This window comes from Mirounga angustirostris, unplaced genomic scaffold (assembly GCF_029215605.1).
Source record: "Mirounga angustirostris isolate CCGP_5_RB_7025 unplaced genomic scaffold, mMirAng1.0.hap1 SCAF_2, whole genome shotgun sequence".
NCBI lineage: Eukaryota > Metazoa > Chordata > Mammalia > Carnivora > Phocidae > Mirounga > Mirounga angustirostris.
The window spans coordinates 193,259,432-193,271,599 of NW_026991710.1; positions in this window are offsets into that span (position 1 = coordinate 193,259,432).

The following is a 12,168-nucleotide window of genomic DNA, read 5'->3' on the forward strand; positions in this document are numbered from 1 at the left end:
TTAATTTAGTTTCTGAAGGCACCCAAACTGCTTATTTCTAGGTACCTTTAAATGTAGGACAGACATTATTGTGCTTAGAATGAGCTGGATACATTTTCTCCAAATTCTTCGAAGCATTAGCTTGGGAGACATCAATTCATTTAAGCTTCTATCTACAGGCAAATAGAGAGGGGCATATACTACACGTGGGTGAAATGGATTGATTATTAAAAAAAAAAAAAGTCAACTATCACAAAATACCCAAACTGTGTATCTATTATTGTATTGCCACAAAAGCAAATGTTATTTGAAATGGCATTTTAAATTTGAACTTGAAATCTCAAAACATGAAATACAGAATTTTCTTCCATTAGTATTACTTCCTTTGATTAGTAAAGCCAAACTAACACCCTGCCTCTCCATCAGTGTGCTTTCACACTGCACAGAGATCAATTTTCTCTCTCTCAGCACAGCAGTAGTTCCTGTTACTCGGTTTCTGATTGGGAATCCTATTTACAAAGTAAGGTTCTTCTCTACACTGAATCTTTACACCACAGCTTTTATATTTAGAATAGCTACTATGAGCTTATCTGTAAAAGTCAGACATTTCAACATTGTTGCATTTTATCTTTGGAACTGGACTACCCACAATAAAATATATCTAACTTTAGCTCTTGACTCACCTAGCCATATTGTATGATTAAACACCCGAGATCATCAGCAGCAGTTTTAATCTGAAGCTGTTTGGGTTTTTTATTTTATTTTTTTACACTTTATTCCTTAATTCCACAATATTAGGAATTTCATCTCAGCAATTCTGTGAAATTCCAGGAGGTGATTTCTGACACAAAGTGTGGGCCACGTTAATCTTCAACCAAGGGGTTTCCCAAAGGCATAATTTCACAAGAAATCAGGTAAGTGAACCACAGATGACTATAACTATTTTTATTCTACATAGCATTTTATAAGGTGTTTAGATAGTGAATAACAGCAACAAAGACATTCTCGTTGATCGCATCCTTTGCTTGTGAGTGAAGATGAATTTTTATTTTAGATGACATAAACTCATCGCATTTTCATTCAAAGATTCTGCTCAGTATCAAATGACAAATCACCTACCTTCCAGATAGTTTGGTACACAATGGTTGAAACCATGGGAACATATGCAGACAAGGGGCTTCATCACTGTAGACAGCAAGAGCTCCCTTTCAATTCAGACTTAAAGCAGATTGTGGTTAACAATGAACTAACTGAAGATAAATACTGTGTCATGGCTAAATATTTCTAAATAGGATTTAAGCATTATATTAAGTCCAAAATTAACTGACCATCTGCTAAGCATTACTTTTAGTCAGTTACCTTTATGCTAAACTTTTCCAGAATGATCCAACACACATACACAGCTATGTACCTATGTACATGCACATACACAATCATTTCATGAGTGTGTCCCAGTGGGATACCAGTGTGACACTGAGGTCACAGTGGGTGACCTCACACCCACAAGTTCCTTGCTACATCATAATTCCATTGATAATGTATCAAAAATATATGACATCAGCAGCAGGTAAAAACAGCATAAACCAGTTACTTTTTTTTTTTTTAACTTAATATGAACTGGTGTGTTTATTCATACTTTCTATTTTCAACTTTCTGGGCAACAGTTATTTCAGTTAGCCTTGTGTTTGCAAATGTTTTTTTTTTTTTTCTGTAATATTTTCTTCATTTAGCAAGAGCATCTCTAAACTTACCATTTAAAAAGAGTATTGATGTACGACTTTAAGTTTTTATTTAAATTCCAGGTACTTAACATACCGTGCAACGTTAGTTTCAGGTGTACAATATAGTGATTCAACCCCTCCAAACAACCCATTGGCAAAGTGTCTACACTACCCAAAGCAATCTACACATGTAATGCAATCCTTATCAAAATACCAACATTTTTCACAGAACTGGAACAAACAATCCTAAAGTTTGTATGGAACTATAAAAGACCCTGAATGACCAAAGCAACCTTGAAAAGAAAAGCAAAGCTGGAGGCATCACAATTCCAGACTTCAAGTTATATTACAAAGCTGTAGTGATCAGCTACAAAAACAGTAGGCACTGGCTCAGAAACAGACACACAGATCAATGGAACAGAATAGAAAACCCAGAAATGAACCCACTACTACATGGTCGATTAATCTTCAACAAAGTAGGAAAGAATATCTAATGGAAAAAAAAGGCAGTCTATTCATCAAACGGTGTTTGGTAAATTTGATAGCTATATGCAAAAGAATGAAACTGGACCACTTTCTCACGCCATACACAAAAATTAATTCAAAATGCACTGAAGACCTGAATGTGAGACCTGAAACCATCAAAATCCTGGAGGGGAACACAGGCAGTAACCTCTCTGACGTCAGCTGTAGCAACTTCCTTCTAGATAGGTCTCCTGAGGCAAGGGAAACAAAAGCAAAAGTAAACTATTATGACTATATCAAAATAAAAATCTCCTGCACAGCAGAGGAAACAATCAGCAAAACTTAAAGGCAACCTAAAGAATGGGACAAGACATTTGCAAATGACATATCCAATAAAGGATTAGTATCCAAAATACATAAAGACCTTATAAAACTCAACACCCCAAAAATGAGTAATCCAAATAATAAATGGGCAGAAAACATGCATAGACATTTTTCAAAAGAAGACATACAGACAAAAGACACATGAAAAGAGTGTTTGTTTTTTTTTTTAATTCATGATATAACTGCTTTTCAGAGTAGTGATGCTTATTTGCATCAAAAAAATAAGCCCTCTTGGGCACCTGGGTGGCTCAGATGGTTAAGCGTCTGCCTTCGGCTCAGGTCATGATCCCAGGATCCTGGGATCGAGTCCCGCATCTGCCTCTCTCTCTCCGTCTCTTATGAATAAATAAATAAAATCTTAAAAAAAAAAAAAAGAAACCCTCTCAAAATCTTAGTCTTTTCCTTTCAGTTCATTAAGTCTTTCATAACGTATGCTTTCCTTATGTAGTTCATTGCTATTGCTGTAGTTTGTGTAAAAATGGACACTTAAATTACAGTCTTTTAACCTAGATACACTTTGCATGTAATTAAATACGTAAGAACAGTATTCAGCTCCATTAAATAATAGATTTTTCAACTACCCTAAAACACTCATCCTCTCGATTTAACTTTTACAATTTACTTTTGTTAGAGACACTTATATAGAAAAATACTAGGAATTTTTTTAAGACAGATATTTTACAAATACCATGACAAATGAAATAGTTCGCTTCAGTGTCCGAGGGAGGCGGCCAGAAGAAGTCAAGAAATGCTGGTCAACTCCAGAGCGGCCAGTGACCAACCCTGCACAATTACTGCTGTGGGGGGTGTGGGCATGGAGTTTGTGGCTCTTCCAATTTTCCAAATGAGCCTGGGAATTGAGATTTTAACCTTACATCTCATGACTTTTTAGTGTCGGCTCAAAATTACTTGTATTTCTATGAGGGAAAACATGCATGATTAAATGTGGATCTGGTGCTCAGGGACCTCCATGTCTGTCCTCTAAACTTTCAAAATCAACCTCCACCTTTTTTTATAAAAGGGGGAGCGGAGATATAGAAAATCAAAGTGATTTGCCAAAACGCACAGGGTGAGGCAATAAACTTCAAAATCTGGTACTAGAAGATATGAAACATACTACATTTAAAATGTGTCTCCAGGGTGCCTGGGTGGCTCAGTTGGTTAGGCGACTGCCTTTGGCTCAGGTCATGATCCTGGAGTCCCAGGATCGAGTCCCGCATCGGGCTCCCTGCTCGGCAGGGAGTCTGCTTCTCCCTCGGACCCTCCCCCCTCTCATGCTCTCTATCTCATTCTCAATCTCAAAAAAAAAAAAAAAAAAAATCTTTAAAAAAAAATAAAATGTGTCTCCACAAGTAACTTCATTGTGATTAAGTTTTGAATCAACCTGCCAATAAAGATTAAAGAACAACAAAGATGGTAACTTCCGAAATAACACAGGTCACCATCTGCCCTGGATTATTTCGTAGGCTGAGGCCAATTTCTAAATATTTGTGTTTGTTGGGAGAAGGATAAAGGCAGAACTCTCAATCACACTGTAAAGCAAGGGTCCTATAGAAAAGTACATTTTAAAATGTGCAATTACTCCACGATTTCAGATGGACATTAACAATAGATGTAGGCCAAAAATTCTGCATGGCTAAATTATCCTGACTGGCTCTTGGGGCTGCGTCAGATGCTGTTTGACCCTAGCCGCCAGCTACACCCTCTGGCACTTACACAGCGAGGCCAAAAGAATCTCATTAAAAAAAGAAATGCATTTGGGAAACATTTCAGAGAGCCAGTGCCAGCCGGAAAATAAAGTTCTATTGATTTTGCCAAACCGATTTCGGTGAGTCTATGAAAAGATTATATAAAGGCATTTCCTCTCTCTCAGCAACGCAGTCTCAAAATTATGCTACTTTTCTAGGCTAAAGTAAATAAAACTGTGTTTTGACAGAAATATTGTTAACTACATGTTCAAAGACAGTACAAAACTACTGGATACCTATACGTTAATTAGCTTAAAAGTTTTAAATGCTAAATACCTAAATTATAGCCTTTACTCTTGCCTTTTCCTCAGCATATAAAATAAGGTTAAAATGTTCTAACTAAATAAGATTAAGCATTGCTACGGGAACACTTCTAAAATTGTCTCATATCATTAATTGGCACTCAATAAATTTCTGTGAATCCTTTCTAAAATTGTAACCGTTTTAGAAGAACAGCAGTAAATTTTAGCATTATTCTTTCTTCCTAAATATACTACGTTAACCTTTGCCTTATATATATATATATTTTTTTTTTTTTTTGGCATAACAGGAGGCCCTATAGCATAAAAAACTCAGATTTATTGTAGCTTTGTCTAAATTCACAGATATTTTTTCCAAGCGTGAAATTCTCCTTAAATCAATATGCACAATGACTGTATATATGAACATTACCAGAAATGAAAGTAAGCATCACACACTACAATCAAGCCTTCTTCAACTGCACGAAAAGTGAGGCAGAAGCACACATTTTTCTGATAATGTGCCTTTGCCTTTGGAAAACATCTTCCTCTAGATATAGTTCATCACAGGTATTTCTGAAGATTTGGTCACTTAACAACAGTTATGTAAGATGACAGAGGTCTGTGAGGAGGAGGATCTGGATTTTTGTAAACCTTCCTTCTGAGCTCCCCTATTCACAATACCTGCTCTGAGGAGTATTCTGGGGCTGACCCCTTGGCTGACTTATTCATTCAACAAATATTTCCCGGGTGCCTACAAAACAGAGATGCAAGTTTAGTTGCAATGCATACAGCAGTGCACAAGGGAGGCCAAGTTCCTGTCGTCCTGGGCTAACGTTCTTGTGCGGAGAGACAGACCAAAAAACAGGAGACAAGGTAAATACATAAAAATCACCCAGCCATAATTGTGGCATACAAAAATCCAACTGGGTAAAGGGACTGAGTGGGCTGCCGTTAATCTCTGAAAACACTGGCGGAGATTTTCCTTTTCTGAGCATTAGATCATGAATCCTGATTCAGAGGATAAATATTTACATTTCTGTAAAGATACTCGTCATCTAGTCACTGGTCCTAAATTTTATATTACGATAATATAAAGATGAGGTGGAATTATTTTGAATAAAAAGACTAGTGTTTTTGACTTTGGAGTCCACTCAGCAGTATGCTTCAGTTTCCTTCGTGTGCACAATGGCATATGGAGTGTTTCCTGTCCTGGGATAATCTTCCTTTGTGGGCTTCATCCCCATAAAACATTCATCTGCATTTAGTGTACACACTGTGGTTGAGAGGCATTCTCACCCTTATTCTTCCACCATTAAATCGTCAATTAACCTATCAGTGGACCAACTGGCTAAGGTTTGGAAAGACGCTTTTCTGAAGCTCAGGTTGAGATATGAAGCCCTGTCTATTAGTCAAGTGGACAGAATCCTCTGGAGTGAAATTACCCTCATCCTCACTATTAAACAGAGTGGACAAGAGATTTTTCAGTTGAATAGTAGAGCTTGGCTCTTTGGAATATTAACAGGCAAAGTGAGTGGGAGACTAAACATGTTTTCTCGTGAAATATAGCACATGAAACGCTTAATCTGATACACATGCAACACAAATAAAAACTACTTTGATAATATACATAACAACCCTAGAACTCTTACATATCTACATTTAGATTGGATTTGGACTGTAAATGAATTAACCCTGAACATAACTGAATTGACCCTGAACACGACAGGACTATGAGATAATTATCTCACTTTTACTCCACGATTTGGTCTAAGCTCAGGTTAATCATTTTACAGAACTTTGTACAAATTGTGTGACAAAGGGAAAAGATACAAATTTATCTTTTTATTTGAAAAAAAAAACTTTTTTTTTTTAATTAAGGGCATGACAAGTTTAACAGCATATTTCTAACAAATTCACATGTGCCCAGCAGTGAAAAGAAAAACGATAATACAGTTTCGCCAGAATTTAAAAAGATTTAAAAGACCCAAGGATGGCAGAATACAGTCCACATAAGGGCAGAATAAATCTTAAAATATGATGCATGTGCATGCACATGCGCATGTGTAAAGCAGGTGAATTTGTTAATAACTCCTCCTGAAGGCAAAAGGAAGTGATTTATACCAAGGATGTTTTTTATTAATCAAGTAGATCACAAGACTGTATAAATGTAGTAAGCAGGGATGTGAAAGATTAATTAGCTCATTATTTTAGATAAATTCTCAGGAAAGAATAGATACAGGATATCTTTAACACCTTTATCTTGAAGATTTGTAGCTTTTTTAATTGAAAGAGATTTGATATTTACCAGGAAAAGGATAGGTGAAAAAGAAAGCAAGACAAAAGCTAATGAACCCCGAAGACATTTTGTGAAAACATATGAATTTTCTTATGTAATTTTTAATATGTCGATGACTCATTACATACACTTTGGCCTTTGCTTCCCCAGCAATTCAAACTGGGGAGAAATTGATCATGTTTTATTTATTTTAATTTTATTTTCGTTCAAGCTCAATGCAGTCTCATCAGAAGTACCTGGGAAACAATTCTACACTAAAACCATAGCTAAGTATGCCCAGATAGTGAAGAGACTACACTGGTTAAACACTAGTTGGATGAAATCTGTAACGTTAGGGAAGGGATCTGTTTCTTCATGGGCAAGGTACTGGGATGGGCAGGAGAGATGACGGGAGCAAAAATAATCACCTTACCATTGCTCAACATTTACTCGAGCATCATTGAGTTTCTTTCTTTTTGAAGGGACTCAAGACTCTAAGAATTACATCAGAGGCAGACCTACAAAAAAAATGAACATTTTCATATTCACAGTGTATAACAAATCAAGGGACTAATTTTATGCCAATCCTGAGGGAACCAATATGTCAATCAGACAAAATGGTTTCCCAAACATACCCTCTCAGTATCAGTTTTATTTTTGCAAGCCCTCAACTGATGTTGTTCTCACTGTGAGCCCTAGAAGGAGCAAATTGTCAATTTTGTGGCCAGAAGTCCTTTCTAAATACACTTATTGACTCCTTTTCCACCTAAAGTAAAACACAACAGCTTTTTATTGATTGATTTATGTATTCATATTGCTAATAAAGATCAATCAACCAGAGATTAATCTGGCCAAACACACACTACTCTATATAATACAAATGCCAAAGAGAATAGGAAAACTCCTGCTATCCGGAATCAACTCTTGACAGGAAAGATAGGCAAATAATTAAAGTATCAGAATGCAAGGAGTCAGACTTATAATATAGATGTAAAATGCTACAGACACTCCAGTTTGAATGCCTGATTCTGTTGTTTTAGTGGTTTATTTTTGGTAAGAGTGCAGTGTCCCAGACACATGGATCAAGATCCATTCTTTCCAACAATTCCTACTTCTGAGGCCCAGATGTTCAGGCAAGTGTTAGTACAATAGTGTAGCAAGAGCTGATGCAGGGTCAATGATAGGAAGGAAGGGACGTAGGGAGGGAGGGAGGGAAGAAGAAAGGGAGGGAGAGAGAGAAGTAGGGAGGAAGGGAGAGGGGAGATAATGAAGTTTGTAAAGGGAACAGTTCCTTAGGCAAAGGGTTCTCAAAGTTTTTCTTAAAATAATGATTACCTGCCTGGTGTCTACTAGGAATGAAAAATCATCTTATTACTAAAGCCTGTTTTGCAGATTTTTGGAAAAGATCAGCACTCAAAGTTTACTTTCTTCTAAAAATTAATGGCGGTTAAGAAAATGAAAGAGAAAATTTCAAAAGTAGAAAGTCTCTTGAATTGATTAAAGCAATTACTGATGTAGAAGTCCTTTACTAACCAAACATTTGCTAGAGAAAAAGCAAGTTGACCCAGCTGTTACCTTCAGGCATTCTATATAGACAGGTACCCAGTCTTGGAACTATCGGCAAAGCAGTACATTTCTGTATCTCCACAAGTGTGAGGAAATGTAGAGTTAAACATTTATGCAGTTTTCAGCAAATGCGATGAATAAAGAAAATCCATCTAGAAAATTCTTTTTTTTTAATGGATAAAATTCGTATTCATGCAACAATCTTTATTGGAAAGATTTCACTAGTATTTCTGCATTGGTATTTGTAGATTATACGAAGTAGTCTCTAAATATTATCCCATAGTAGACAGATAAAGTAACCTAACTTGTATTTACAATCAGTTCAGATCTCAGTTCCTGCAGTTTATTTTCACTTTGCCTTCCATATACAAATGCTTTGAGTAAATATTTCCTTGAGTTATTTTTATCGTAATTTGACTCCATCTTAATTTCAAAGTTCTCTAAGCATTATATATTACAGACTAAATCAGGCATCTATTCAACTTTGCAACCTCTGGAATCTGAGTGTGACTTTTAGCTACTTTTCTACTATCTTATAATCCCCTCTAAACGATATGTATAGTCTTCTCTGAGGTTTGTTCAGGGAACTTAGACATCTAATCCATTTCCCTTTTGAGAATGTGACTCAACAGTTTGGGGGTATTAGAAGTATTCAGGTCAGCTTGGTAACAACTCAGGCCTTCACAGTATCATATACCCAGCAAGGTTTAGAATTTCCATAAAACTCTTAAATTCTTGGTTTTATTTCTCCTGCAAAGTTTTTTCCCCGCCTCCAGTGCTTGTAATAAACTTTTATGTTAGAAAAGAAGAAAATATAGGAACTAGAAACTTATACCATATATTTTTAAAAGTTAGCCTTCTTTTTTTTTTCTAAGAGGATAAGGATTTGTCACACAGTGGTAATTTTACCAAATGCCATAAGAAAGAAAATTAGCAGATCTACTATTCCTAGTTAGGAAGGTTAATACATGAAGCCTGATACTCAACTGCAAGATTATATTAAAAGATTTTAACTGGAGTACTGAAAAATGTCTATAAACTATTAATTGTCCTCATCATTTTCAATCCTAAGAACCTTACAAAGAAAGGTATTTCAGCTCCATTATTAGACTTATTATCCAAAAGCCAGAGAATTTCAAAACATATAGTAAGATTGATTTGAGTTTTACTTTTTGCTTCACATATCACTCATGTCACCAAAGAAAATTAAGGTGATGGCTTCTGAATAGGTTCATCACAAATGAGACATTGGTAACCTCTTGACTAAAATAGCTTAAGACTAAATAATGGACATCTTAACACTGAAACCCTTAACATTGGAACAGAAGCACTGTGTAGGGTATCTTGAATATTGTCTTCCTATATGAGAATTTATATTGCGACCAACTGATCAACCCATTTGCTAAAGATGTGTGTCTTAAATTGCACTTTGGTGAATATTTTATCTTGATCCTGCAATAGAAAATCTAGTAACATAGAAACAGAACCTGGAATGCAATTTTTTTTTTCTATGTGCAGGGTAAAGGGATACCACATCTAAGTCCAAGAAGAAAAGCAAATGGGATCACAAGGGAATGCATTTTATTGATTATAGCAAAGAAAGGGGAGCAAGTTCAATTGGCTCACACTACTTGGTCTTGACATAGATGCAACTTTGCTGAGAAGAAAATGAGCATGAGGTAATGCCATCATAAATAATTGCTTAAATCATCTCAGCACTATGGAAGCTGAGATTTTGTAAAAGGAGAAAGCCCTGTAAATGTGAAAGCACAGTAAAGGCAAGCTCTTAAGGCAATTGAGGATTTTCCATTGGATAGAAGCTTCATGCAATATGCAGTTTCAAATCTAAGTATGGAGTTTCCTCCGGTTAATAACTGCAGATCAAAGCAGCTTTTACATTTCTTACTACTAGCTTTAGCTACTGCAAAAAAAATTAAGGGGCTAATGGAACGTACACAATTAAATAGCCTTCCATCCAAGGTTGTATAGTGACACAAGGAGGAGAGGGTGTTTGTTACAAATAGTCCAAAAGCTTTTAAATGTATTTCTTGTCTAAGTATTGAAATCAATATTGATCTGTATATTTAAAAAAGAAAAACCCAACAATGGATTTAATGAAGACCATTAAGATGTACTAGTATAATTTCCAGGATTTATTCTTGCCTCTCTTGGGAACGCCTAATATTGAAGAAGGGGTGGAAACTATAATGCTATTTCTATCATGCTTTTTGTCTATTTTTTCAAACTACTTTCTAATCTCAATATATACACGTTTTACAATGGTCAAATCTAATTCAACACTTTCAACGATTTTACTTTTTAACTAGAATGTTAACAAAATTATCTAGTAGATAATAATAAAAGGTAGGTACCCTGCTAAGTGATTTACTTTTATCAATTCATTTCATCTTTATGGGAAAACCTGATGGGAAATCATCTCATCTTAGAGCTGAGAATAGCACAGAGAGGTTTAGTGATGTACATGAGCTCCTACAGCCAGTAAATCTGGGGCCAGCCCTCAACAAGGGAGGCAGCCAGTAGAAGACTGAGAGCATGGCCTTGGAGACACAACCCAGACTGGGGATTATTCCTGCCAAGGGAGGCAGCCAGTAGAAGACTCAGAGCATGGCCTTGGAGACACAACCCAGACTGGGGATTATTCCTGCCACTTGCCACCTTTGTCTCCTTTCAAGTTGGTTGCCTACTCATGCCTTAATTCCCTCTTCAGTAACTTAGGGTAATGACTTCAAAGGACTGTAATATTAAATGTATGAATATTATTAAGACACTACAAAGTTTTGGTAAATAAAAGAGGTATCTCTGACTTTTCAAACCAGAATTTTCTTCTGCACCTTGACTCCCTTCCCAGAGTGGTTGGTCTCCAGTAAACGTATCCTCTACCAAGTCTATAGAGGAGGCAATATGGAAAATTATATGTTGCACAGAAGTTGGTAGTTTTTGGTCAAATGGAACTCATTTAAGTAACAGACAGCAGAACTCACGAAAATAACTTAAAAGGAAGACTTTAATGTATATGCCTGACAAACCATCAATTTCAAGATTATCTACCAAAGATTTTTTTTAGCCAAATAATACAATGTTACTTCAAAATTTACTGTGTCTGTACCCATAAAATTCTCATGAGAATTTTGTTAGGTACATTAGTTTTTCAAGTAATTCTCATTTAAAATGGGATTTTCTAAAAAAAAAAAATATATATATATATATATATATATATATATATGATTTTCTCAAAGATACAAGCACTACTTTCCATTACTCCCTTAGTTTTTCCCAAATGTTGTAATACAAATTGTATTAAGGCAAATTATATGTATAATTTACAAATATCACTTTGTGCTTTAAAAAATTTTTTCCTAGAAGAAACCTGAGAATTATTCTACACAAAACATACAGAGGTAAAATAAGATTGTTAGATCCAATGTTTTTTATCTAAAAAAAAATCAAAACTAAACAAAAACACCTTATTTTTTTAATCTGCAAAACAAAACAAAAAAAACAAACAATGAATTAAATCTTTTTTCAACTGTTTATCCAGCAATGTGTTTGGTTGTACTATGTGGTAAATAAGTTCTTCACTGTACAATATACAAGGATATACAGTAAAATGCAAGAATATGTCTTTATAGTATAGAAAGACTAAGACTGAAAGACTAAAATGTAAGGCACCATCACACAGATAGACAAAGACTTAGATCTTATTTTAATTCTCCAGTACCAGCATAATAAAGGAGACTTTTGGTAATTTAATTTGGTGTTTCAATTTC